Genomic DNA, 27,940 nt, shown 5'->3' on the forward strand with positions numbered 1-27,940 from the left:
TGGGGGCGCGGAAATGGACACGTCGGACTCTCCTCCATCTGGTGCTGAGGATCACCAATTCTCACCCGTGCATCTGCTGGGTTCCTTCTCAATGGATGACAGTGCTGACTTTGAACAGCCTGCATCCCCAACCTCCATAATCCATTTGTCACTGATGACATCTAGTGCTCCTGTGGCCATTCCCACCTCCACCGTGGAGGTACTGGGCCAAAGCACCTTGCCGCAGAGCACCCCACGTGTCTCCAGGATGGCGCTGACCAAGCGGAGGTTGGCTCGATGCAGCAGTTCTGCTCCACGAGCGGGAAATCTGAGCGGGGACATGGTACACTTGTCCAGGAGGAGTGTGGACATAGGTCAGCAGATCCAGCAGACAATGGGAGGTATATCCCTCCAGCTGGCCAGCATGTCCGCCACCATGACGGAGTACGTGCCGCGGATGGTGGAGGCCCTGGAGCTGATAGCCAGGAACACTGGTGGCAGAGGCTTCCCAGTTGTCATGGAGCGTGGCACTTCACTCCAAGGTGCCACACCCGCAGTGCCAACAACACATGAGAGCCAGGAGGAAGATCTTGCTTCTGGCGCAGAGGACATTCCCACCTTGGGACCGTCCTCTCCTGCATCCATCCAAGCAGTGGTTCTGCCGTCATTCCCCCCAATGAAGCAATGCCTGAGGAGCTTCTCAGCCAGGTGGCTTGGAATCAGGAGGGGAAAGGGTAGAGGTGGGGAGGAGAAGTGGGGGTGGGGGGGTGGTGAAAAGAAAGTGAGGTGCGCGGATGCAGGTGTTGTCTTGGGCATATTTTTATGTTGGTGCTATTTTGGTGGGAGGGTCGGTGGAAGGGGTGAGGGGGCTACCTTGCTGGGTTGCATTTGTGTTCTGTGTTGCAGGAAATGGTGACCAATCGAATGATGTAAATGTGATAAATTTATTGTGGGATGGGGTATTTTTTACAGTTATAATTATGATTTCACACAAATGGTCGGATTAAATGTTTTTTATTTAACATAACCCTGTTGCACATTGTCTCAGATAGCTGCACGGTTACACACTGGTGATTCCTTAACATGAAAGGATATAATTACACTTAACTTAAATCAACTTAAACTTTAACTGTCACTAAGATGATGCACACCATTGATGTATGACCTGCACACCCAGCAGTGTTGCAGCTTTGTAAATAACAACAACATTCGTTCAAGCAAAGCGCTCATATATGAACTGCTGATGTAAGAATCTTGCAGCTATGTAGCCACCACGGGCCCTTTTCTGCGATCGAGAGGAGGCCGGGCACATGATTTCAGTGTCAGCCTGATTGTCTGGCCCGAGGTCAGCATCCACCTCCTCGTCCTCCTCTTCCTCTCTCTCCTGAGGTGGAGCATCAATCCCTTCTGGCAATTCTTGTCCCCTCCTGATAGCCAAGTTGTGCAGTATTGAGCACATCACCACGAATTGAGCTACCTGCTCAGAGTGGTATTGGAGCTCAACTCCTGAGTGGTCCAGGCATCTAAAGCATTGCTTTAACACGCCAATGGTTTTCTCGACGATATTGTGAGTGGCTCTATGGCTCTCGTATCGCTTCTCTGCTTCAGTGTGGGTGTCACATGGGGGGTCATCAGCCAGGTGGCGAGGCTATATCGTTTGTCACCAAGCATCCAGCATTGACCTTGTGGCTGACTGGTAAACATGTCAGATACAGCGCTTTCACGCATTATGTGAGCATCCTGGATGCTACCTGGAAATTTGGCATTCACTGCCATAATTATTTGCTGGTGGGCGACAATGAGTTGAACATTCAGGGAGTGGAATCCCTTGCAGTTCCTAAAAACCTCTGCATCCTGAAAAGGTGCCCGCATCACGATATGCATACAGTCTATTGCTCCCTGCACCTTGGGGAAGTTAGCAATTCGGTAGAATCCTAAAACCCTCTCAATCTGAGCCTACCTGGTCATAGGGAAGCTGATAATGTCCATCCTGTGTGCATAAAGGGCTTCAGTGACCTGTCTAATGCAGCAATGTGGGGCATGCTGAGATATACTGCAAATGAGACCTGAAAGGAACCCGACGCGTAGAACGAAAGTTCCGCGGTGTCCTTGACCTCGACAGACAGTGCCTTTCTGATGGTGTTGGCAGTCTGCAGATCTCACCTGATGAGCTGGCATATCTCACTGATAACATCCTTGTGGAAGCGCAGTCTCCTCAGACAGGTGTTATCAGACAAGTTGAGGTAAGACAGCTTCTCTCTGTAAGTGCGGGGGGTGTAAGGTCTGGTCCTCCTCATCAGTCTGGCACGTCTTAGATTGCACACATAATACTGTCAAATATATATTCTACCATCTCTAATCTGCAGCATGTGCGTACTCATCAAGACAGGCTGAGAAATGACAGACACCATTCCATCATTGGATTTATTCAAGAGGGAGTTAGATATGGCCCTTACAGCTAAAGGGATCAAGGGGTATGGAGAGAAAGCAGGAAAGGGGTACTGAGGGAATGATCAGCCATGATCTTATTGAATGGCGGTGCAGGCTCGAAGGGCTGAATGGCCTACTCCTGCACCTATTTTCTATGTTTGTATGCTTCAATAACTATCAGTATTACACCGATTGGTCATAAACTGTAAATGTCCCCACTAAGACACCTAAAGTAAATTCCAATCGTCCACAGTATGATAAGATGTTTGGTCAGATGTTCATATCACCTTAAAAGAACTCCAGAGTACATCCAAACTCCCCCGAAGTTGAAGCAGCATTTTAAATGATGCGATCTGGGATTTAGAACATGGCGTCCTTACCGGTGTGATTAATTCAGGTGAGAGCAACTTTTTCACGGCGGTTTTTTCGGCGAGCGATATTGTCGGCGAGATGTGTGCAATGTGCCGAAAGTAACGCTGGGTGATTTTCTGGGCGTTAGTTTTGGCAAATGTGATCTTTACGACAAAAAAAAGTGGCCGGGCGGTATTATTAAATCTCGGCATTAATTACTTGCCAAAAGTAATGGTGGGTGATATTATAGGCATTGGTTTTGCCCACTGATCTTTCTGCCCAAAAAAGGTGGGCGGGCGGTATTATTTTTTATCAGCGTTATGTTCATGCTGAATGTAACGCTCCGCGATAAGTGACCGAGAAATGGTTGTTAGTTTCTATTTTGTGGCTAAATGGGCGATATATGGGCGTTATACCTCATTTCAGCATTAAAATGGACATTAAATGGGCAGTATGCATTGCAAAAATAATGGAAAGTCTAGCCCATAGAGATTAACATGAGAGAGAAAGAGGAGGCTTATGACAAATATAAGGTACACAAAACAATAGAGAGCCAAGTTGAATAGAGAGGACATTTAAAAAAGGAATAAGAGGGGCAAAGGGACATTATGAGAATAGATGAGTGGATAATATAAAAGGGAATTCGAAAGTATTGCATTTACTTATAAACAATATGGGGTTTTCAAAGGAAGGGTGGGTCGGATTAGGAACCAAACATGATATCTTCTTGAGGCAAATGGTTTAGCAAGGTACTAAATAAGTACATTGCATCTCTCCACTCTGGAGGAGAGGATGATGCCAATGTAGCAGTAAAGGAGGATGCAGTAGTGATATTGGATAAGATGAAATGGACAAAAAGGAGGTACTTAAAAGGTTGGCAGTCCTCAAAGTAGAAATGGCACCTGGTACGGATGGGATACATCCTAGGTTATTTAAGCAAGTAATTCGGAGGCTCTGGTCACAATCTCCAATTCTCCTTAGATAAGAGGGTGGTACCAGAGGACTGGAGGATTAATATTTTTACAATCACTTTAAAAAAGGGGAGGGGATAAAGCCAGCAACTACAGTTTAGTCCTCCTTCTTTGCTGTATCATTCTATGGTTCCATGATTCTATTTTAGATGCAGAATGAAGACGATGTACAAAATGTCCATCAACAAACTTAAATTCAACTACTAGTTACAAAATGTTCACATGGATTTTAATTGAACATCTGTACAATTGAGGGTTGATTTCTAATTCGTTAATTTAATTGGTTCACAATATATTGGAACAGCAGAGCAGTCTTCTTGCCCTAATTCGCACTAGTGAAGTCCTTTGAAATGAGTCATTCCAATAGAAGCACATCAATTTGATTAGTCAAGTTATGTTAAAAAATATGTGAGTATTGAATTCTTGTTCCTGACAAAAATAATTTTGCGAGTGAAAGATAGATCAACAACATATCAATTTTTGTGATTTTGAGGTGCCTCCTGTTCAACTGGAGTAAAAAGCATTGAATTGCTTGGGATTTGAAACTCCAAGAGTCAAGTTCTGGAGACAATTTTGCTGCTCTTTACAATATAGTGGCTGTTTTCTTACCATTTTCAGATTTTTCAGTTCCAATGATATTTCCGACTGAGTTCCGTAGTTCTTTGATATCAACAGATATCTTTATGCTTGCGAATTAAAATGTATTTTCAAAATTCATAAACAAAACCTGCTCAAAGTATCAGGGGTAAATATACATTTGCCTGCTGCGAGTACTGCACGCAGGATGGACTGCACAAATTCACCAAGGCTTCTTTAAAAACACCACCCAAACCCGCAACCTCCACAACACAAGGGTGGCAGGTGCTTGGGAAAGTAACCACCTGCAGATTCAATGTGCATTCATATCCCACAATATCAGTTTGCTACCTTCATCATTCGGTCAGAGGTAGGAATGCTCACTGATGATTACACAATGTTCAGTTCAATTTGCAGTTCATCAGCTAATGAAACAATCTATGCACTCATGCAGCAAGAGCTGGACAACATCCAGGTTTGGGCTAATAAGTGGCAAGTAACATTCGCACCACACAAGGCAAGTGGATCACAATCTCCAACAAGTGAGAGTCTAACCACTGTTGCTTGATATTCAATGGCATTACCATCGTTAAAGCCCCTACCATCAACAGCATGGGACTCACCATTAACCAGAAACTTAACTGGACCAGCCACATAGATAATGTGGCTACAAGAGCAGGTCCAAGGCTGGGTATTTTGCAGTGAGTGCCTCACCTCTTGTCTCCCAAAGCCTTTCAACCATCTACAAGGCTCAAGTCTGGAGTGCGAGGGAATACTCTCCACAGCCCTGGGTGTAGTTCCAACAACACTCAAGAAGTTCTAGACAATCCAGGACAAAGCAGCCCACTTGCTCAGCAGCCCATCCACCAACTTAAATATTCACTCCTTCCATCGTGGCACCATCTACAAAATGCACTGCAGTAACTCACCAATGCCTCTTTGACAGCACCTTCCAAACCTGCTATCTCTACCACCTATCTGGACGTGTGGTAGGTGAATGGGAACACCATCACCTCCAAGTTCCTCTCCAAGTCATACACCATCCTGGCTTGGAAATATATTGCCTTACTTCTTTGTCCTTTGGTCAAAATCCAGCAACTCCCTGCCTAAAAGCATTGTTGGTGCACTTTCACCTCATGGACTGCAGCGGTTCAAGAAGCCGGCTCACCACCACCTTCTCAAGGTTATTTATAAGAACATAAGAAATAGGAGCAGGAGTAGGCCATACGGCCCCTCGAGTCTGCTCTGCCATTCTACACGATCATGGCTGATCCGATCATGGACGCAGGTCCACTTCTCTGCCGCTTTCCATAACGCCTTATTCCCTTATCATTTAAGAAACTGTCTATCTCTGTCTTAAATGTATTCAATGTCCCAACTTCCACAGCTCTCTAAGGCAGTAAATTCCACAAATTTACAACCCTCTGAGAGAAGAAATTTCTCCTTATCTCAGTTTTAAATGGGCGGTCCCTTATTCTAAGATTATGCCCTCTAGTTCGAGTCTCTCCTATCAGTGGAAACAGCTTCTCTGCATCCACCTTGTCAAGCACCCTCATTATCTTATACTTTTCGATAAGATCACCTCTCATTCTTCTGAATTCCAATGAGTACAGGCCCAACCTACTCAACCTTTCCTCAAAAGTCAACCTCCTCATCTCCGAAATCAACCTTGTAAACCTCTGAACTGCCTCCAAAGCAAGTATATCCTTTCGTAAATATGGAAAACAAAACTGCATGCAGTATTCCAGGTGTGGCCTCACCAATATTCTGTACAACTGTAGTAAGACTTCCCTGCTTTTATACTCCATCCCCTTTGTAATAAAAGTCAGGATTCCATTGGCCTTCCTTATGACTTGCTGTACCTGCATACTAATCTTTTGTGTTTCATGCATAAGTACCACAGATCCCGCTGTACTGCAGCACTTTGCAATCTTTCTCTATTTAAATAATAACTTGCTTTTTGATTTTTTTTCTGCCAAAGTGCATGACCTCACACTTTCCAACATTATACTCCATCTGCCAAATTTTTGCCCACTCACTTAGCCTGTCTATGTCCTTTTGCAAATTTTTTAATGTCCTCCTCACACATTGCTTTTCCTCCCATCTTTGTATCATCAGCAAACTTGGCTATGTTACACTCAGTCACCTCTTCCAAGTCATTAATATAGATTCTAAATAGTTGGGGTCCCAGCACTGATCACTGTGGCACATCACTGGTTACTGATTACCAACCCAAGAATGAACCATTTATCCTGACTCTCTGTTTTCTGTTCATTAGCCAATTCTATATCCATGCTAATATATTACCCCCAACCCCGTGAACTTTTCTCTTATGCAGTAACCTTTTAAGTGGCACCTTGTCAAATGCCTTCTGGAAATCCAAATACACCACATCCACTGGTTCCCCTTTAACCACCCTGTTCGTTACATCCTCAAAGAATTCCAGAAAATTTGTCAAACATGACTTCCCCTTCATAAATCCGTGCTGACTCTGCCTGGCCGAATTTTGCTTTTTCAAATGTCCTGCTTCTACTTCTTTAATAATGGACACAAACATTTTCCCAACCACAGATGTTCGGCTAACTGGTCTATAGTTTCCTGCTTTTTGTCTGCCTCCTTTTTTAAATAGGGGCATTACATTTGCAGTTTTCCAATCTGCTGGACATTATGAATGGGCAATAAATGGTCGCTTTGCCAGCGACACCCATCTACCCTAAATTAAAAAGCTAAGACTGCTGCTATCGTGCCTTTGGATGCCACTGTTCGAGTGGGTTTCCAGGTCATCACAACAGCCCATTAATCTGTTCTCCAATGGATCAGTAGGATTGGTGAGGCACTACATCAGGAGAGTGGCAGTGACTCCATGGAGTACGAACGTGCTGTTCTTTCTCAGGGTGACAGCATGCCTACTCCCAGCCCTGCTACTCCACCAGTACCCTTGCTGTTACCTGTCAGACATTTATCCAGACAGGTGCAGTCTGAAGCCGGGCCTTCTCGGCTGAGAACACCTCGATGTCATCCTTCAAGGCCATCTGCAGTCTCTTCTGGGGAAGCACCTCGTAGAAGCACTAGGGTCGGTAACGCTCCACGGAAGACAAGCGCTCATGGAATACACTAGGGTGATTCATATACTTTTGTGATGATTGAATTTATAAAATTTGATTAGATTGTGCAATTTGTAGTAATTTTAGTGTTTTTGTTGTCAGAAAGAGAATGACATAATGTTCGGTGACAGAGGAAAGGTAAGGAGTGTGGGACCGTTGGGGGAATAGGGTGGTGTGGTTAATGTCACTGGTATTACCCAGCAGCCAGTGTCTGGCTTGTCATGGTGGTCCAAATAGAGGTGGCACAGAGGACTGCTGCAGAATGAAAAAAACGTGAGGCCTCCAGGATAACGGGCATTCACATGCATGATGCACTGACTGTGTTCAGATTCCAGCTGAACATTAAAGGAGCGAATTGGTTTTCCGTTCATGAAAATAGCCCAGTTCACATGAGCTGCATGCAAAGCAAAATGTATCCAGTCAATGGCACACTGCACCATGGGGAGGCCGACAATTTATGCAAAGCCTCATTGTCGCTCTGCCTGCTTCTCTCTGGCATCAAGGAATGCGATTAAGCTGTTGCCATGTGCATAGACAGCCCCCGTGATGCCCTTTGCAGTGCGCTGCAAATGCGAAATGTTGCATATATCTCCAGCAGCAGCCTGGAAGGAACCAAACGCAAAAAAGTTAAGAGCCATGGTCACCTTGCCAGGCACAGACAATGCTGTCCTTCCCCTGCTTTGAGGTTGCACTTGTGGCTGAGTTGCACCGTTGACAAGAGTCCAGTCACAACCTCTTTAGTGAAGCGAAGACTTCTCAAGTGTTGATGCCTCCTCCCTCTTCTCGCGATTTAACCCTATTGAAAAAAGTGACTTTTCGCCAACGCAGATAGACTGAGTGAAAAATTTATGGTAATTTCAGTGGGAATTTTCGAGAATTGAAAATGGCCATTCACGCAGTTTCTCTGGGGGTTCTAACGGTCTTCCGCACCCGCAAGAAACTTCCGGGTCACAGGAATTTTGCTCCCGTTCACTCTAGCAGGCTGACCAGGATGTGCTACAAATGCTCTCTGGTCCCACCCAAAATATTTTAATGCTCCTGAACCGAGGGAGCATGCTGCGGTGAGCAATGCAAACCGTAGCCTGTAATTTCCGCGCTAGTTCGCCAACGAAAATTTGAAGGCACCACAGGAAAAGGCTAAAAATGGCCAGTTATGCGGTTTCTGCAGGGTGTCCACCGTTTTTTTTAGTGTAAATAAGTCGGGAAATGGGAAGCTAACCTATGGATATTTCCTTAACTAATAGAATTTCCAACCTGCTGACACACTGTGGCCACAGGAAACTCAGTCCCAAAGTGCAGAAGATGGGGGTAATTTGGACATTTGGTGATACCGTGAAACGAGTGAGATCGGTTCATCGGTTCGTTATATCTCTCTTCCAATATTCATTTCCAGTGACGCCCTCGGCCCAATTATGTTCACGACTTGCGTTCAGATTCGAAATAGGTTTGCCAAGATCCACTCCAGAGAAATTGTAGAGATGTTTTAAAATAAAACTTTGCGGTGTTCTGGTAGTATTGATCAGCCGATATGTGCATTTACGATGCTTCAATATAACAACCAGCTGAATCCACCCCCGCCCTCGTTCCCCGGTGAGGAAACCATTTGGCTGTTTTTCGTTTCCCTCACAATTTATTAAAAGCTACGGACACTGTCTGGACACACACGTAAAAAAAATGATTTTGCACGAGGAATTGGGTGATCATTCATCAGTATAGGTAGAAATTCCTCATCTGTGAATCTTTTTATACTAATTCATGAGATATGAACGTCGCTGGCATGGCCAGGAATTATTGCCCATCCCTAACTGTCTTGAGAAGTTGGTAGTGAGCCGCCTTCTTGAACCGTTACAGTCCATGAGGTGAAGGTTGTCGTAGTGGTTTTGTGTGGCTTGCTGGGCCATTTCAGCGAGCAGTTAATGGTCAACCGCATTGCTGTGGGTCTGGAGTCACATGTAGACCAGACTGAGTAAAAACGGTAGCTTTCCTTCCCTATAGGACGTTCGTGAACCAGATGGGGTTTTCCGACAATCCTGTAATTTCATGGTCACCATTACTGACAGAAACTTTTTATTCCAGATTTACTTAATTAACTGAATTTCAATTCTACAACTGCCGTGGTGTGATTTGAACTCATGTCTTCGATCACTAGTCCAGGTCTCTGGATCACTAGTCCAGTTACATAAACACCACGCTACCATTTCCATCATGTAGAAATTGTTAGCGCCAAACGGGTGGTATGCTATCGACAACAGAACTGAATATTGGGTGGGGAGTATAAATGGAGGTCCATACCATACCGCCGGTTTTGTGCTATCGCTACAGACCAATAAGTCACAGTCAAGCACAGGCCGACACATATCTTCTTGGGCTTCAGTAATGTAGCAGCATGTAAGTCTATGGGAGTATCAATACTTACAAGCAATAATGGCCATTGCTGTCACAACTCCTAGGCAAGTAAGAATAATGCAGGAATCTATGTCTCTTTTCTTTGGTCCTGTCAATCGAACCCAGTCGAACACTAAGTGAGAACATATAGATAGAAATAAATAAAGCAAACTTAAAAAATGAAGAAATGAACAATATATCGGTGTTTACAAAATTAAAATCCATACATAATGTTTGAATATTATTAATGACCTTCTTTGACCAACACAATGTTTTCATTATCACGTGCGTCTAAACTCTGGATGGTGTTTGCAGGAGGTCCTTCGTCCATTGTACTTGATGGATCCATATTTGCGCATGTATAGTATTAGGCAGTCCCTCGTATCGAGGATGACTTGCTCCCACACCAAAAAGGGATGAGTTCACAGATGCTTCATTGAGGGACCTGACATTCTAGGTCCCAAACTACACATTGAAGGGTGGAAGATGCCTGTGCTTGGATTCTTCTCACGTGTGGTGGCCGTTGCACACTTGCGAATGTAACAGGAAAATGTTGAACCTGTCTGGTTTCAATGCTGAAAGCAAATGAGCTGCTTACCGTCTTAGCGATTCTCACGTGGGGATTTGGCTGAGTGTTGTATTGAGAAAAAAAACAAACATGTACAATATGACACAGTGAAAGGAACTGAAACAATGTTAGTCTAACCAATGCATTTGTACTTAAAAAGACCGCTATTGCTGAACCAAATTAAGGGTCGGCCAACCTCTCACTACCACTGTCTTATGACTCGTGTGGGCAAGGTCATGATTGCGTTCGAGGCGCCATCGCGCAGGAAGCCACTGCTGCTTTATTTTTTGAACAATACGAGGCAAACAGGATGGCAGAACGTCCTTATCTACATTGACCCTATTTCACCGCTGGTCATGACCTGCATTGGAAAGTTAATACGGGGCAGAGGTATGCCAGTGATTTGTTTATTGCAAAAACAAATTTTATAGCCACTTTCAAAATCTGACTCAGATATATCTGAAACTGCTAACGTATGTATATTGTTCCCCCACACCAAATGACACAGGGTTCAGATGTTTATATACTGCTCGGCCAAGGACTGCTTTCGATTTTCCGCATATAATTATAATTTTAAATTGGCATAATGTTGTGAAAGATCACTCATCCTTTAACTGTATAGAATAATTTCACAACAAATCCCCATAGAAACATAGAAAATAGGCGCAGCAGGAGGCCATTCGGCCCTTCGAGCCTGCACCACCATTCAATGAGATCATGGTTGATCATTCTCCCTTTCCTGCTTTCTCTCCATACCCCTTGATCCCTTTAGCCACAAGGGCCATATGTAACTCCCTCTTGAATATATCCAATGAACTGGCAGCAACAACTCCCTGTGGTAGAGAATTCCACAGGTTAACAACTCTCTGAGTGAAGAAATTTCTCCTCATCTCGGTCCTAAATGGCTTACCCCTTATCCTTAGACTGTGTCCCCAGGTTCTGGACTTCCCCAACATCGGGAACATTCTTCCTGCATCTAACCTGTGCAGTCGCGTCAGAATTTTATATATTTCTATGAGATCCCCTCTCATCCTTCTAAACTCCAGTGAATACAGGCCCAGTCGATCATCTCTCTCCTTATATGTCAGTCCTGCCATCCCAGAGAACCTTCGCTCATTCCCTCAACATCAAGAACGTCCTTCCTCAGATTAGGGGACCAAAGCTGAACACAATATTCCAGGTGAGGCCTCACCAAGGCCCTGTATAACTGCAGTAAAACCTCCCTGCTCCTATACTCAAATCCCCTCGCTATGAAGGCCAACATACCATTTGTCTTCTTCACCGCCTGCTGTACCTGCATGCCAACTTTCAATAACTGATGTACCATGACACCCAGGTCTCATTGCACCTCCCCTTTTCCTAATCTGCCACCATACAGATAATATTCGGCCTTTGTGTTTTTGCCCCCAAAGTGGATAACCTCACATTTATCCACATTATACTGCATCTGCCATGCATTTGCCCACTCACCTAACCTGTCCAAATCACCCTGCAGCCTCTTAGCATCCTCCTCACAGCTCACACCGCCACCCAGCTTATATAACAGGACTTGTTAAATAAATCATTGGGTTATGAAACACTGTTGGGACGAAGGAGGTGGAGTTGTGCACTATTCTTGGCTGTCCTTGATGGTGACTTGTGGCGACAACTTTCAAAAGAACTACTTCACACCCAAGGTTAACATCTTGTAGTATGCTGACCAAAATATTTACCGCTTCGAGCACCACCCAAAGCAATTTACATATTCCAACTTTGTGCTGGAATAGGTATTCACAAAAAATAGCTTTACAAAATAACAAGAAAGAAACCACTTGTTGTTTTAATTCTTCGGCCCACTCCCACTCTGATCTCGGCCTCTTATACTGTTCTAATAAAGCTCAATGGAAGCTCAAGAAACAGCAATTCATCTTTCAATTAGCCACTTTACAATCTATCGGACTCAACGTTGAGTTCAGGAATGACAGTTTATAACCACTGCTCCCATTCACCAGGCTTTCCCTCCTCTGAGTTCACTAGCCTCCTATCCTCCCTTAATCTCTCCCTCCATGTAAATTCCCCAACCCAAATTCACTGTCATCCCCTTGACCTTGCCATCTCTCGTGACTGCGCTGCTCCCATCATGTCAATCGCAGATAAGTTAATCCCAGAGAACTTCCACCAAACACTCTCCACCTACATTCTCCTTACAGCACGCCCCCCCCCCCCAATCCTTACATCCTTCTGTTTCCGCCACTGGTAAAACTCTCTCCCAACTCTCTTATAACTACACTTATGAAATCTCAACTGTCAAGCCATTGGCCCTCTATTCACCATAATATTCCTACAGCTATCGATCTGCTCAACCATACCCTCACCACCACCTTTAATGCCATAGTGCCTATTAAAACCATTATTCTCTCTCAGCCTGGCCGTTCCCCCGGTACAGCCCTTAGCTTCACTCCCATAAGTCCAAGGGATGTAGACTTGAACGGATATGGTGTACAACTAGTTTAGCCAATCACCACCAGATCTGGCTGCACAACATAAAGCATTATTGGGTCCTGCTCTCGTCTGCCAAACGTTATCACTATTCCAGAATAATTTTGGAATGCAATGATAAACCCGGCTTATATTCACCACTGCTAACCAGCTTCTAAATCCTGTTTACTCCACCTTCACCTCTGACAACAACTATGAAGAGCTTATGGACTTCTTTGTCTCTGAGATTGAAATCATCCATTCAGAATGAAGTACTTTTAGAGTCTAGTTACTGTTATAATGAGGGAAACACGGCAACCAATTTGTGCACAAACAATCCCCCACAAACAACACTGTGAAAATGACCAGATAATCTGTTTTTGTTACATTGATTGATGGACACGGCCAGCCACTAGTCAGCTGGTTCATGCAGCCGCTCCATGGTGCTGTCGGCGTGAGTTTGTAAAGCGGGAGGCGCGATTGAAGTTTGCAGGACACTGGAGATAACTCCCCGCTCTTCTTTGAAATAGTGCCATGGGATATATTAGTCCACTTGAGAGAGCAAAGGGGGCCTCGGTTTAACGTCTCATCCGAAAAACAGCGATCGCAAAGAACATTGGTGAAGACGCCTTCCAGCCATTATAGGGGTGGTTCACTGGAGTCTGTACAACAGCGCCAAATGATTCGGGGATTGCAGAAAGGCGATATGCTGTGGGATGAAATGCAAAGTTCATTGATGGCCCGTAACACTCCGGGGACTAAGCAGCCTTTATTTTTCTGCAGATACATCCTGTGCTCTCTGCCACTCATTAACCTTTGGAATGTAAGTTCCTTGACAGCAGGGGGACATCCCTTTAAGTAGAGCCCGGCCAGCCACTAGTCAGCTGGTTCACGCAGCCGCTCCGTGCTGTCGGCGTGAGCTTGTAAGGCGGGAGGCGCTATTGAAGTTTGTAGATCGGGCACCAAAGAAGCCTTGCACGCTCAGTGACATCACGATCTGCGCGGCGAAAGGTGCTGAGGCACTAATTATTATAGCCGACGCTTCGGGCCTCGCGAATTTGCCGTGCGGCGCTGTAATCGCCTCACCACAGCGCTGTTGCTGGTGCGCCCCGTTTGTGCTCCTCGAGGTACTAACTGGGGGTGCTAACATGCTGACTTTCTCTCCACTAATCTTTTCCAGTTCTGATGGCAGTTTATCGACTGAAATGTTATCTCGGTTTCTCTCACACAGATGCTGCCTGACCTGCTGAGCATTTTCTGTGTTAATTTAAGAAAGAAACCAGTTTTGACGCATGAAATATTGCAGCGGGTCAGTGTTTGTCAGGCAGGTAAAATTAACGTTTATTTTGAACTTTTAAGTAAATTTCATTTCTGTTACAGCGATTGTTCCCATATATAGAAAATGATAAAGGATTAAAAGCTGCCATCGAACTTATTGGACTATTTCAGCTGGCTGTTCTAATTGCGAAAAGCTGGTTATACGCAAAAAATAGGTAAGTCCAATCAGCTCGATACTATCTTTTAATCCAGGTTGCTTGCTATATGTGTGAATAACTACATACATTTTAAGACACTCAATAATGATATAAACTAACAGTTGAGTATTGCCAGAAATGGCGTCTTCAACAAAGTGTGTCCTCCGATTTTCACTGTACAATGCCCCTCTCTTCAACTCACTGTCATCTAAATGTTCAATTTCAGCATGATGCTTCAGTGTCACTCTCCACTTGTCACTAGCCTACAAATACCACCTGCTGAAAATGATTTAAGAAAGTCAAAGCCCGAAATAACGTAATTGTTAAACTTGCGGATTCTGTCTGGGGAGCAAATGTCTCCAGTTTACCCACAGCTGCTCTCGCGCTCTCTTATTCAGTTGCGGAATATTGCATTCCTATTTGGGCTCACTCAATGCATACTAAGTGGTGGATACTCAAATGCATGCGGTGTACATTGATCTGATTCAAGTGTTTGGAGTGCATCATGGGTCAGCTGCCTCTTGTGTAGCTCCCGCTCTCTTATAGATAGCACATTGCACCTGCTTAAACGTAAATACAGAATTTCTAGTCATGTATATCAGTACCGTTCTGTTGGATTATTTACTGAACTATTAGTATACACGGAATAAAACTAAAACTTGAACCGACTGGTAAAGGAAATTGCTTCAACTCGAGTATATTAAGCTCACAGGAACAGGAGTAGACTATTCAGCGCATCGAACCTGATCCGCCAGTTAATGAGATCTTGGTGATCTGCATCCTAACCCGCCTTGGCTTGAAGAATCTTAAATCTACTCAATAATACCCTAATTTAATAATTTGCCATACTTTGTAATATAGGGCTACTCTGAGAGCAATAACAATAGCATAATGGCATCATGAAAAAAGTTAACTCCGTTTCTAACAACTCTGATTGGTTAGTTGAATTATAATTCAATATCGCAATAATATATTCAGCATTGATTTAAAAAAAATGGTACTTTAGTTTTCAGAGCTAACGATCCAATTTGTTACTTGGAAAACAAAAAAGGAAGCAAATCTGAAAACAATTTTTGGAAATTATCCAAAATTCTGCCGTGATCGCAAACAGAAATGGTCGTTACAGGTCTGTTCGAGAGGGTGGCGCTGTTACACAGCATAACTGAGAAAGAAGTTACCAATGCATACACAAAAAAGTTTCTGATCCACAAGTACTCATTTAAAATGTGCTACTTTGACAGATTGGTCCGTAATACGAAACGCGTCATTACATTTAAGAGCACAAGATAAATATTCCTGCAACCAGGAAGATCCTGCGAAATATAGGCCGCATAGTGAAGGCAGTGGGAAGAATTGGAGCGAGGTTTTGAGAACCTATCGTTCTTCCATCAACCTTTCCACACATATTTGTTCGTTGATTTACACGTTACAGATCACAGTATCAATTAGATGAACTTGTCAGTACAAAACGCTTGCAATCCTTACAGAACAAAGACAAAATCACGCAGCAGATTTGTTTGAGATTCCGATTAAGTTGTTCTCTCAGTACCATTGTTAACGCACCACTTTCCATCGCACCGTAAACTCCAATACACGCGCAATTAGGGCGCTAAATAAATACGTGGCCTAAAATAATTGGGGAATTTTGAGCATAAGTTAGTATAACTCATCAGTATAACACGCCCAAATCGCCTTCATCTCCTACGACCATTTACCGATTCCTGTGGTCCCACCCCTAAGTGAAAAATGTAAGTTTCTTGCAATTCCCTTTCATCGCAGGATCTCTTCAAATTGACACCAGATTTGCAACTTCAGAGGCTGAAGAAGCCACAAATCAGCTCCTCCAGGAACCATTGAAGATATTCTGTTCTGTTACCATGGACAGCCATTTTACACTCGAGTGTAAAAATAACAAATTGCTCTTTTTCTATCTCTGACCACTGCTTTATATAAAAACAGATAGCAAGAGTTTCTATCGGTATATAAAAAGGAAAAGAGTGGCTATAGTAAATGTTGGTCCCTTAGAGAACGAGACCTTGGAATTAGTAATGGGGAACATGGAGATGGCAGTAAAAATCTGAACAAATATTTTGTATCAATCTTTACAGTAGAGGACACTAACAATATCCCAACAGTGGATAGTCACGGGGCTATAGGGAGGAGGAACTTAGCACAATCACAATCACCAAAGAGGTGGTACTCAGTAAGATAATGGAACTAAAGGCAGATAAATCCCCTGCACCTGATGGCTTTCATCTTAGGGTCTTAAGAGGAGTAGCAGCAGGGTTAGTGGATGCACTAGTTGTAATTTACCAAAATTCCCTGGATTCTGGGGAGGTCCTAGCAGATTGGAAAACTGCAAAGGTAATGCCCCTATTTAAAAAAGGAGGCAGACAAAAAGTGGGAAACTATAGACCAGTTAGCCAATCATCTGTGGTTGGGAAAATGTTGGAGTCCGTTATTAAAGAAGTAGTAGTAGAACATTTGGAAAAATATAATTCGGTCAGGCAGAATCAGCATGGAGTTATGAAGGGGAAGTCATGTTTGACACATTTTCTGGAATTCTTTGAGGATGTAACAAACATGGTGGATAAAGGGGAACAAGTGGATGTGGTGTATTTGGACTTCTAGAAGGCATTTAATAAGGTGCCACATTTAATAAGGTTGCTGCATGAGGTAAAAGTTCGTGGGGTTGGGCTAATATATTAGCATGGATAGAGGATTGGCTAACGAACAGAAAAGAGAGAGTCGGGATAAATGGTTCCTTCTCGGGTTGGCAATCAGTAACTAGTGGGGTGCTTCAGGGATCAGTGCTGGAACCCCAACTCTTTTGAATCTATATTAACGACTTGGAAGAAGGAACCGAGTGTAACGTAGACAAGTTTGCTGACGATACAAAGAATGGGAGGAAAAACAATGTGTGAGGAGTACACAAAAAATCTGCAAAAGGACATAAGCTAGGTGAGTGGGCAATAATGTGGCAGATGGAGTATAATGTTGGAAAGTGTGAGGTCATGCACTTTGGCAGAAAAAAAAATCAAAAAGCAAGTTATTATTTAAATGGAGAAAGATTGCAAAGTACTGCAGTACAGGGGGAGCTGGGGGTACATGTGCATGAAACACAAAAGGTTAGTATGCAGCTACAGCAAGTGATCAGGAAGGCCAATGGAATCTTGGCCTTTATTGCAAAGGGGATGGAGTATAAAAACAGGGAAGTGTTGTTACAGTTATACAGGGTATTGGTGAGGCCACACTTGGAATACTGCGTGCAGTTTTGTTTTCCATATTTACGAAAGGATATACTTGCTTTGGAGGCAGTTCAGAGAAGGTTCACTAGGTTGATTCTGGAGATGAGGGGGTTGACCTATGAGGAAAGGTTGAGTAGGTTGGACATCTACTCATTAGAATTCAGAAGAAGGAGAGGTGATTTTGTCGAAATGTATAAGATTATGAGGGGGCTTGACAAGGTGGATGCAGAGAGAATGCTTCCACTGATGGGGGAGACCAGAACTAGGGGCATAATCTTAGAATACGGGGCCTCCCATTTAAAACTGAGATGAGAAGAAATTTTTTTTCTCAGAGGGTTGTAAATCTGTGGAATTCACTGCCTCAGAGAGCTGTGGAAGCTGGGACATTGAATAAATTTAACACAGAGATATGGACAGTTTCTTTACCGATAAAGGAATATGGGGTTATGGAGAGCGTGCAGGGAAGTGGACCTGAGTCCATGATCAGATCAGCCAAGATCGTATTAAATGGCAGAGTAGGCTCAAGGGGCCGTTTGGCCTACTCCTGCTCCTATTTCTTATGTTTTGATGTAGGAAGAAGATGACCAAAGATTGGCGGTATGGGGAATGATATACCACAAGCCAAGTTGGCTGACGATACAAAGATGGGAGGAAAAGCAATTTGTGAGGAAGACACAAAAAATCTGCAAAAGGACATAGACAGGCTAAGTGAGTGGGCAAAAATGTGGCAGATGGAGTATAATGTTGGAAAGTGTGACGTCATGCACTTTGGCAGAAAAAATGAAAGAACAAGTTATTATTTAAATGGAGAAAGATTGCAAAGTGCCACAGTACAGCGGGACCGGGAGGTACTTTTGTATGAAACGCAAAAGGATAGTATGCAGGTACAGCAAGTGATCAGGGAGGCCAATGGTATCTAGGCCTTTATTGCAAAGGCGATGGAGTATAAAAGCAGGGCAGTCTTACGACAGCTATATAAAGTATTGGTGAGGCCACACCTGGAATACTGCATGCAGTTTTGTATTCCATATTTACGAAAGGATATACTTGTTTTGGAGGCAGTTCAGAGAAAGTTCACTAGGTTGATTCCGGGAATGAGGGGGTTGACTTATGTGTAAAGGTTGAGTAGGTTGGACATCTAGTCATTGGAATTCAGAAGAATGAGAGGTGATTTTATCGAAACGTATAAGATTATGAGGGGGCTTGACAAGGTAAATGCAGAGAGGATGTTTCCACTGATGGTGGAGACTAGAACTAGAATAAGGGGCCTCCCATTTAAAACAGAGATGAGAGAAATTTCTTCTCTCAGAGGGTTGTTAATCTGTGGATTCGCTGCCTCAGAGAGCTGTGGACATTGAATAAATTTAAGACAGAAATAGTCAGTTTCTTAAACGATAAGGGGCTCAGGGTTTATGGGGAGTGGGCGGGGAAGTGGAACTTGGTCCATGATCAGATCAGCCATGATCTTATTGAATGGTGGAGCAGGCTCGAGGTGCCGAATGACCTACTCCTATTTCTATTTCTTATATTCTTATGTAAGCGGATACAACACCGCTATCGCAAGTACCCCGCCCAGAGACTGCCTACGTCTCGATTGGAATTCCAGGCGGTGTCTGAAGTGATGATTGTGTGCCGGCTGCACTGTACAAAGAAGACCATCAGCTGACTATGTGACTTGCTCTGAGTTATCCTACACCATCTCCTCCTCAATCTCCTCCTTGCCCCCTAGCTTTTCAAAGATTGCATTCCGGCGTCTTGGCTGACCTCTGGCTGAACATAGAGAGTTGGTTTGGCTGTCCTTCCCAGTCCTGAAATGCCCCATGAATGCGGGGGAGGGGGGGGGGGAGGGGAATAAAAACAGAACATGCTGGAAATTTCAGCGGGTCAGACAGTATCTATGGAGAGAAAAATAGAGTTAATGTTTCAGGTCAATAAACCTTCATCAGAACGGACGAATATTTGAAATGGACAGATATGTAAGAAGCGTGGGAAAGTCAGGACTATTGTCGTTCCCTTGAGCACTGAGAAATAAAAAGCACGCAGGCATTCAAGCTGTTCTGGACTCACCCCCTCACCCATGTTGGTGTCGAACGCAGCCATAGTGGTACGGCAGCCCTGCATCTCCACATCCTTCTATTTGTGGGGGTGGGGTGGTCAGAGAACACAGGGTTATGACACCCCACGCTACTCTTTGTCCTCACCCTGGGTGTGATGCATATTCTTGCCCTGCAAAGGCAAGAGAGAAAGGTTAGGCTTGCGAGGAAGAAAGGTAGAGCATGGAGAGCGTCTTAGCTTCCAGGCTCTGGTGAGGTCACTGAATTTCTCGTAGCTCTGGTCCACTTTTCTGGGCACCACATTTGTGGCACTCAGTGCCTTGGTCACCTTCATCCACGCCAAGTTTTCAGTTGCATGTGAGGACTAGGATTTGTGGGATCGCCCAGGAGAGACTGCAGGTTTCGGCCAGTAAAAGTGAAAGCTCTTTCCCTGGTAGATTTCTTCTGCGATTCAATTATCTGTGAGAATGGGACAAGTTCGTGAGGTTAAGTGAATTAATTTCACATCTTTATGACATCTTTATGTGCTAATTATGTTGTACTCTCCAGCCTAGTATGAAGGAAAACATTCTTGTTCCCCCACTATTGTAGGATTCTAACCTGGCACCGTGTGTCCCGTTGCTTTAGTTCCAATTACATTAAAACCAAGCTCGACAATTACACGTATTCATGCTCATCTAATGAGATTGGCATGAAATTTGAACGTAATTTGACATCGACAGAATGGGCGAATATTTGGGTCTAACTTCCAGGTTGAATGCACGAAGGTTATTCCAGGCAATTTTCATAACTATGTACATGTCAGATATGGAAGTTTCCTCGTCCCCTTTTTACCATGTTCGCAAGGCTCATTCCGTTCACTCATAGTTACCTCAACCAAGTAGCCACGATTAACACAATGACCTCAATAAGAGATGTTGCAGGTCGATTGGATCGCAATGGGCATCACATCGCAGCCAAGCCCTCAAAACACTGGTATTGGCACTTCAGAACAAAATGCCGGATGATGACCAAGAGCCACAAGCTTGGAACCTAACCGTGGTCCTGCCTCTATGCTAACTCAAAGCAGCCAATCCAACGCATGTAAGGAATGATTCTGGGATCTTGCTGCTCACTGTCTGTAGTGTCTGAGCCATCAATGCAGCCTCCATACATTTGCACACCTGGCAATTCATCTCTGAAGATGACAAATAGGATTGGGTCGAACATGATTCCTTCTTCATGTGCTTCGCTACTGGTGTTGCGATTAATACTGACAAGTCAATCGAATATTTATTGTTTGACAAAATTCCCGAACGGCCAACGCTTTTCATTGTATTAAGATTGTCCAAAATTACATAGGAACATAGGAATAGGAGTTGGTCGTCAGCCACTTGAGCTTGTTGTGGCATTCAATGAGATAATGGTTCATCAGTGTCCGAGCTCCATATACCTGCCATTTCCCTATATCCCTTAATACCTTTAGTTCACAAAAATCTATTTATCTCCGAATTAAAGTTAATAATTGACCTACTATCAATTATCGTTTGCGGAAGAAAACACCACATTTCTGCCACTCTTTCCTCGTGAAGTGTTTCCTAACTTCACTCCTGAAAGGCCTGGCTATAATTTTTAGACTATGACCCCAAGTCCTAGACCCACCAAGCAGCGGGAATAGTTTTTCCTCTATCTACCCTGTCAGTTCCTCTTAATAGCTTGCAAACTTCGATCAAATCACCCATAAGCATTCTAAATTCCAGGGAATACAACCCTGGTGTGTTTAATCTCTCCTCATTCAATCCTTTTTAGGTCCAAAGTGAATAACATCACATTTGCCTACATTGAAATCCATTTGCCATAAATTTTCCTAGTCACTTAATCGATTAATATTTTATTGTAATGTTATACTTCCATCTAAACTGCCGATCTTTGTGTCATCGGCAAACTTGGATATGTGGCTTTTTATGTTATTATCTAAGTCGTTAATAAACCCTGTGACTATTTGAAGCCCCAATACAGATCCTTGTGGGACACCAATCGCCAAATCCTGCCAATTAGAGTACCTGCCCATTATCCCTACTCTCTGTCTCCTGCCTCTAAGCCAATTTCCTAACCAGGCCAATAAATTGCCTTTAATTCCACGAGCTTCCACTTTAGCTAACAGTGATGGACTTTATCAAATGTTTTCTGGAAATCCATATAAATATCTAGACACGTTGCCCTGTCCACTATAGTCAGCTCTTCAAAAATTTCAATAATGTTACTTAGGCGGGACATACCCTTTATAAATCAATCCTGACTCTCTCTAATCTGCTGAAAATGTTCAAGGTGTTAAGTCACTCCGTCCTTAATTATAGACGCTAATAATTTCGAGACAACAGATGTTGGCTAATTGGTCTATAATCCCTCGTGTCCTATTCTCATTATCTGAAGCAATTCCTTTTATCTGAAGCCATTGTTCACACTGTCAAAGGTAATTGCACTGATGCCAGAGTGAAGGGCAGGTGGGTACATGAGAGCCCGATATCCTCAACAGTGTGATCGCCGACCATGACAACCCACGCAATCAATGCAACTCAGACCAGTTGTTGTGAACAACTTGAGAAAGAGCTCCAAAAAGGACAGCCACGGGATCCCATTGATACTTTAGCAACATTCAGAGGCCCCAACGCAAATGTGGCCTGTACCACAGCTAGTTACTAATTAAAGTTAAAAGAATGATTTAATGAAATCAAAATATAACATAAGTTGTTCCACCAAGAACGAAGGGATGAGAAAAAAATCAGACTGGAGAGGTGTGTGTGTGGGAGGAGTGCGAGGGAAGCAGAGACTAGAGACACATACAGGATAGTGAGAAGGGATGAAGAAATGGAGTGGGCTGTGGGAACAAACCAACGGATATATCAGGGAAAGAGCACGTGCAATGTAGCAGAATGAAAAGTAAGACTTTTACTTACATAGCACCTGTTCAGAAGTTTTGAGCATACTGGAGAAAGAACTCCAGAAAAAACAGCCACTGAATTCCGTTGATACTTTCGCAACATTCAGAGACCCCAACGCAAAGGTGGCCTGCACCACAGCTAATTATTAATTAAAGTTAAAAGAAAAGAATGATTTCATGTAAATGTAGTACCCTCCAACTCCAACATAAGCCGTGCCCATCATTGATGAAGTGAAGAGAAAACATGAGACGGAAGAGGATCGAGAGATGTGCGTGTGGGAGTGCGAGAGACACATATACGAGAGAGACACATACAGGATAAAGAGATGGGATGAAGAAATGGAGAGGGCTGTGGGGACCAAACAATGGAAGTATTGGGGAAAGAGAGCGCGCAGTGGTGGAGAAAGAAAATAAAGACTTGCATTTACATAGCACCTATTGAAGTTGTCCAGACATTTGTGGACGTTTAGTCGCTCCATTATGGCACCTGTGCACAGCACTATCCTGTTAATAGCAATGAGATGAATATCCAGCTAATCCGTTTAATGGTTTTTTGAAGGGATAATACCTAAAAAGCTTTCTGATCTTCGTTAAAAAATGCTATAGGATCTTTGAAGTTTAGGTGAACAGGCAGGCTGATCTTATAATAATTCAGCAGTCCCTCAATACTACACTGACATATTTGTCTAGATTAAGTGATCAAGTCCTGGAATGGGGCTTGAAACCCACAACCTTCCAAGGTAGCAGCAGAGCGATCAAGCAGCAGAGAGGACTATAGAGGCTGGGAGGCAGAGAAGTGAGTGGGACAAATGGAAAAGACACAAACATCGGAGCAGCAGAGGATTCGTCGTGCGTCAGGCTACTGGGGATGTATTAACAATCATGGAAAGTGATAATACGTTCCTTTGGGGGGAAACAGAATCAATAGTAACTTTGGAGGGAATTCGATTGAAAGGGAAAACATTGCAGTGTGTGGGGAAAGAGGTTGGGGGACGACTAAATGGAAAGCTCCTTCAAAGAGCTTGCACAGGCACGAGGGGCTGAATGGCCTCTTTCTGTGCTCTTTGTTTCTATGACTCTAATCCCATTTACCAGGTAACTTACTTCTAAGCATTTTTTTAGAGTGTGCCCTGTGAGAGTACTAATGCTTGTACCAGCAGAAATATTTCCTGTCTTGTATTTTCTGACAGTCGAACAGAATTTGAGCTAGTCTTTGAATCTCAGTGGCTGGTATGAAAAGACGCATTTGCATTCCTAGATACAACTCGGTACCGCCTTCTTGGTGACACGGTTGATAAAAACAATTCGAGACTCAGAGAGTTAACCCATCTTGTCAAGTAATTGTCAGTATTGGGAGCCTCATTGAACGCTTCACGATGTCTGATTGGGTCCATGTTGTCACTGTGCTCATACTTTGCCTGGCATGTGAGTGTTTTCAAACGTTTAATTACTGTAAAGGCGCATTTGTTAAGAATATTTGGGCGATGTTGCAAGTGAGTTAAAGCCCACTACGTTTCAATATTTAATCAGAGTACACCTGAAATAATATTTTGATGCCGTTTTCTTTCAGATTCAAACGCGTAGGTTGCATTAAATTAACCGCTTTCGACATCAACTTTTCTCGGAGGCACGGTTCAAATAAGTTGTACCTGGTCTAGCGCCAGCTTAGGAAGCAAGAACATATATTGGTACCAGCAGCAATCTGGAAATGCTCCTCGGTACCTGTTTTATCACTATGCTGGAAGCAGCACGAACAGAGCCTCAGGTGTTCCAGATCGGTGTTCTGGCTCGGTAACAGGCAACACGGCAACTTTAAGAATCAGTAAAGTTGAATCGGAGGACGCCGCGACTACTACTGTGCTAAATGGCACAGCGACGGGTACATCTTCGGTAAAGGGACCAAGCTGAGTGTTGGCAGTAAGTAAAAACATTTCTGTTATTAATTCAAAATGCGGTGCAGGCTAAGAGCAAAATACTGCAAGTGTGATATTTTATTTTGAAGTAATTTCAATTTCCTTTCAACAATGAAACCATCCAATCAATTTAAATGATACAAGGTTAGCCCGCTACCCAGTGTGGAACTGACCCTTTCAGTTCCATAAGGTCGTCAGGTCTATGAGTTTAGGGCGGAGTTTTGGTCTGTGCTGAGCTACTTTATCTCAGCTACAATGGTAACTCGCCTCAGAATCATTGTGTCATAGAGTGGGGAAGTCAGTAAGGACCTCTAAGCCTATCGCGATCGAGTGACCTCGCTTGAAAACACACAACGTGGACCTCCGTTTTTTACTAGATCGAGCTCCGTGGTTGTGTATCCCGTCCCCAAGAAATACCTCGCCGAAACGCACCGTCCATTGGCACAAGTGAATGATAACCACTTGTCGCAGGTACCTGAGAGAATGCGCGTCGCGGAATATTGCACCGCATGAATTCGCCCTTCAGGACAGGACGCCCAATAGAAGGTCAAAATAATTTGTGTGGTAAATCTAGCCTCCAATGCGCTACGTTCTCAGCTTCCCATTAGTGTTTTTGTCTGGAACCATTGTTGCACTGAAGATAACGGCTCTAAAGTACAACTAATGTTCAGTCGGTATGCTGATTTAAACTGAATGCAGGTGATGAATGACAGCGGATAAAACGAGGCACTCATGTATTGCGCATTGACAATTGTGGCGTGCTCCAAGGCTGCTCAGAAATAAGGCAGAAATATCTACCTGCGTTCAGCAATCTCTGCTGAAGTGTATGCAGGTTTATAATTAGAATGGCGTATCATTAATTCTCTCGTCTTTTCTGCAATATCCAATCGGAACACGTAACGTCGTTAACTGTTAAATTATTTTTATTTTGCTTGAACTATTCAGTGTCAGACTAATTTCTTGTGCCTGGCTCATGCGTTCTAAAGACCAAAGGCTCCTTTGCTGTTTTTTATTCGGTCAGGGGATGTGGGAATTGTTGACAAGGCTAGCATTTTTTGCCTATCCCTAATGGCACTTCGGAAGATGGTGATGAGCCGCCTTCTTGAACCGATGCAGTCGAAGAGGTGAAGGTGCTCCCGTACTGAGTATACTTGTTTGTAGCAGTTTTGTGGGCAGTTAATATTTAACCACATTGCTGTGGGTCTGGAGTCACATACAGGCTAGACCAGGTAAGGGCGGCTGATTTCCTTCTCTAAAGGGCATTAGTGAGTCAGTTAGGTTTAAAGACAATCTGGTAGTTTCATTGTACCCGTTACGAATACTAACATTTTATTCCAGATTTATTTAATCAATTGAATTTAAATTCACCAGCTGCGTGGTGCGATTTGAACTCATGTCTCTGGATTATTACTCCACGTCTCAGGATAACTGGTCCAATTACATAACCATTATGTTACCTTACCTAGTACGGTTTTTCAATGGTTGTTGAAATCTGAGCTGAGTTCTTTCTATGCACAATCCAGTAATCAGAGAAGTCAGGTTGCGACTAAAAGAAACGATTGCACTATTTAATAGTGTTGAGCATATATATGCCAAATCAGGTACAGAAAGCAAATAAAGCGAGAATAAGAATGATTGGATTAAAAGAGAGAAGGTAAAAGAGACCGAAAGTAAATGTTAATTTGTAAATCTCCAAGAATAATTAAATTCGGAAAGAATGAAACGCCACCATTAGTAAACGTTAATTTTCAGTGCCAGAGAGATTGTTTGACAGCTGTTAAAGGGATCCTTATATCGGAATGAACACATCCTAACTTTTTCTTGGGAGTTTTGTTCCTATCTGTGAGTTCAGTGCAACAATTTCACGCCGTACAATGTATTATGAATGGGAAGGGAGAGAGCGGGATGCGGTTTTCGGGAAGTTTTTGAAGGAGCGTCGCATCTAGAACAACAACTTACGTATTTCCGCTAATTCCGCATGTGCGCTCACAAGAAGTTGCTGTCCGATGTCCGCGTACATAACGATTACCCTGATTAACCACAAAATTATTTCTACAGCAATATCTGAGCCACGATGTATTCACATTTTATGCTGGAACCGAACTCGCACATTATCCTTTAGCGCCAACCCTTGCTTAGGCATAAATGTATCTTAAATATTCTTTCGAAGCAGTGTGAGCGCACATTGCATAGATCTTGACTTAGTACGATAGTGTGAAATGGCTGATTGTGAGTCGGCAGCGATTGTACACCCCACCGGATTTCTATTTCTATTGACTTCACTGTGAAACAGGATGCCTGTTTATTACCTGTTTTATACTATCGCACAAAGTCTACACCATTATCTCATATTAAAAGCTGCACAACATCAAGGAAATAAATTGATACAAACAATTGGTTTCATTTATTTAACGACTTGCGTCCGAATACTCCAAGAGCACGTTACCGATTTCCCACAGGCAGCAATGTGGCGAATCACTGGTTAATCTGCTTTCACTCAACGCGGACTTTCAGTCACGATTCCCTCCAATATTACCACAGACTATTGTGTGTCTACCGGACAAGGAACCTATTTTAAATCCAATCCAAAGGATGTCACAGCGGCCCGAACATTACTCTCACGCTGGAATGTTCACCCAGATTGCGCATTCAGCTCCCACTGTGGCGTTTAAACCATCGGACCCCAACCGAGAATCCCACGGAATGGAACTACCTGTGCACGTTCACTTTTCTGGGTTATAAAATATAAGTTCATCGGTAAATCACGACTGGGTAACTTGTTATAAAGCAGACGAGCGTTTCGTCATATCTTAACGTATTAGAACACATTTAATATAGGTTCAGAATTTCTCATTCAAAGTGTTGTCAGCGAAGCAGCCGCTCAATTTCGAGACGCAGTTGCGTGTTATAGTGAGCAAGGATGTATTTTTATAACATTCAGTGATTGCAATAAAAGTATAAGGAACATGTACTGTTACGTTTTTTTGTAAACTTGGACTGACGCAACGTGTCTTTATATAAAAACAGATCCGCGGGTACCCTCGGTGATCGTCCTTCCGCCTTCATCGGATCCAATCGCAACAAAAAACACGGCGACCCTGGTCTGTTTGGTGAACGGCTATAACCCGGGTGCTGCGGAGATTGAGTGGACTGTAGATGGCAGTGTGAGAGGGAATGGTGTTGAGACCAGTCGGATCCAGCAGGAGACGGACAACACGTTCAGTGTGAGCAGTTATCCGACTGCCAGCCTCAGACTGGAACTCACACGAGCTTTACTCCTGTGTGGTTAAACACGAGGCTCAGGCAAACCCGCTTCAAACAAGCATCGCGAGATCCAGCTGTATCTGATTCGGAAACTGTACTTGACCGAGCTGAGCGAGTGTGTTCATGCTCATTCATTTATTTCATGTGACAAAATGGATAGAAATTTATTGTATTTCGGAAGTTGAAAAAAATAGCCATTGCGGTTGGAACTTTTTCTTTCAAGCCTTGTTAATTTCAATCGAAAG

The 27,940-nt window shown here is 43.5% G+C and overlaps 1 pseudogene; it reads left to right on the forward strand.

The window, feature by feature from the left end:
- Window positions 1-13: 13 nt before the first annotated feature.
- Window positions 14-27,940, forward strand: LOC139269224 (immunoglobulin lambda-1 light chain-like; annotated as a pseudogene).

This window comes from Pristiophorus japonicus, chromosome 8 (genome assembly GCF_044704955.1).
Source record: "Pristiophorus japonicus isolate sPriJap1 chromosome 8, sPriJap1.hap1, whole genome shotgun sequence".
Classification (NCBI taxonomy): domain Eukaryota; kingdom Metazoa; phylum Chordata; class Chondrichthyes; family Pristiophoridae; genus Pristiophorus; species Pristiophorus japonicus.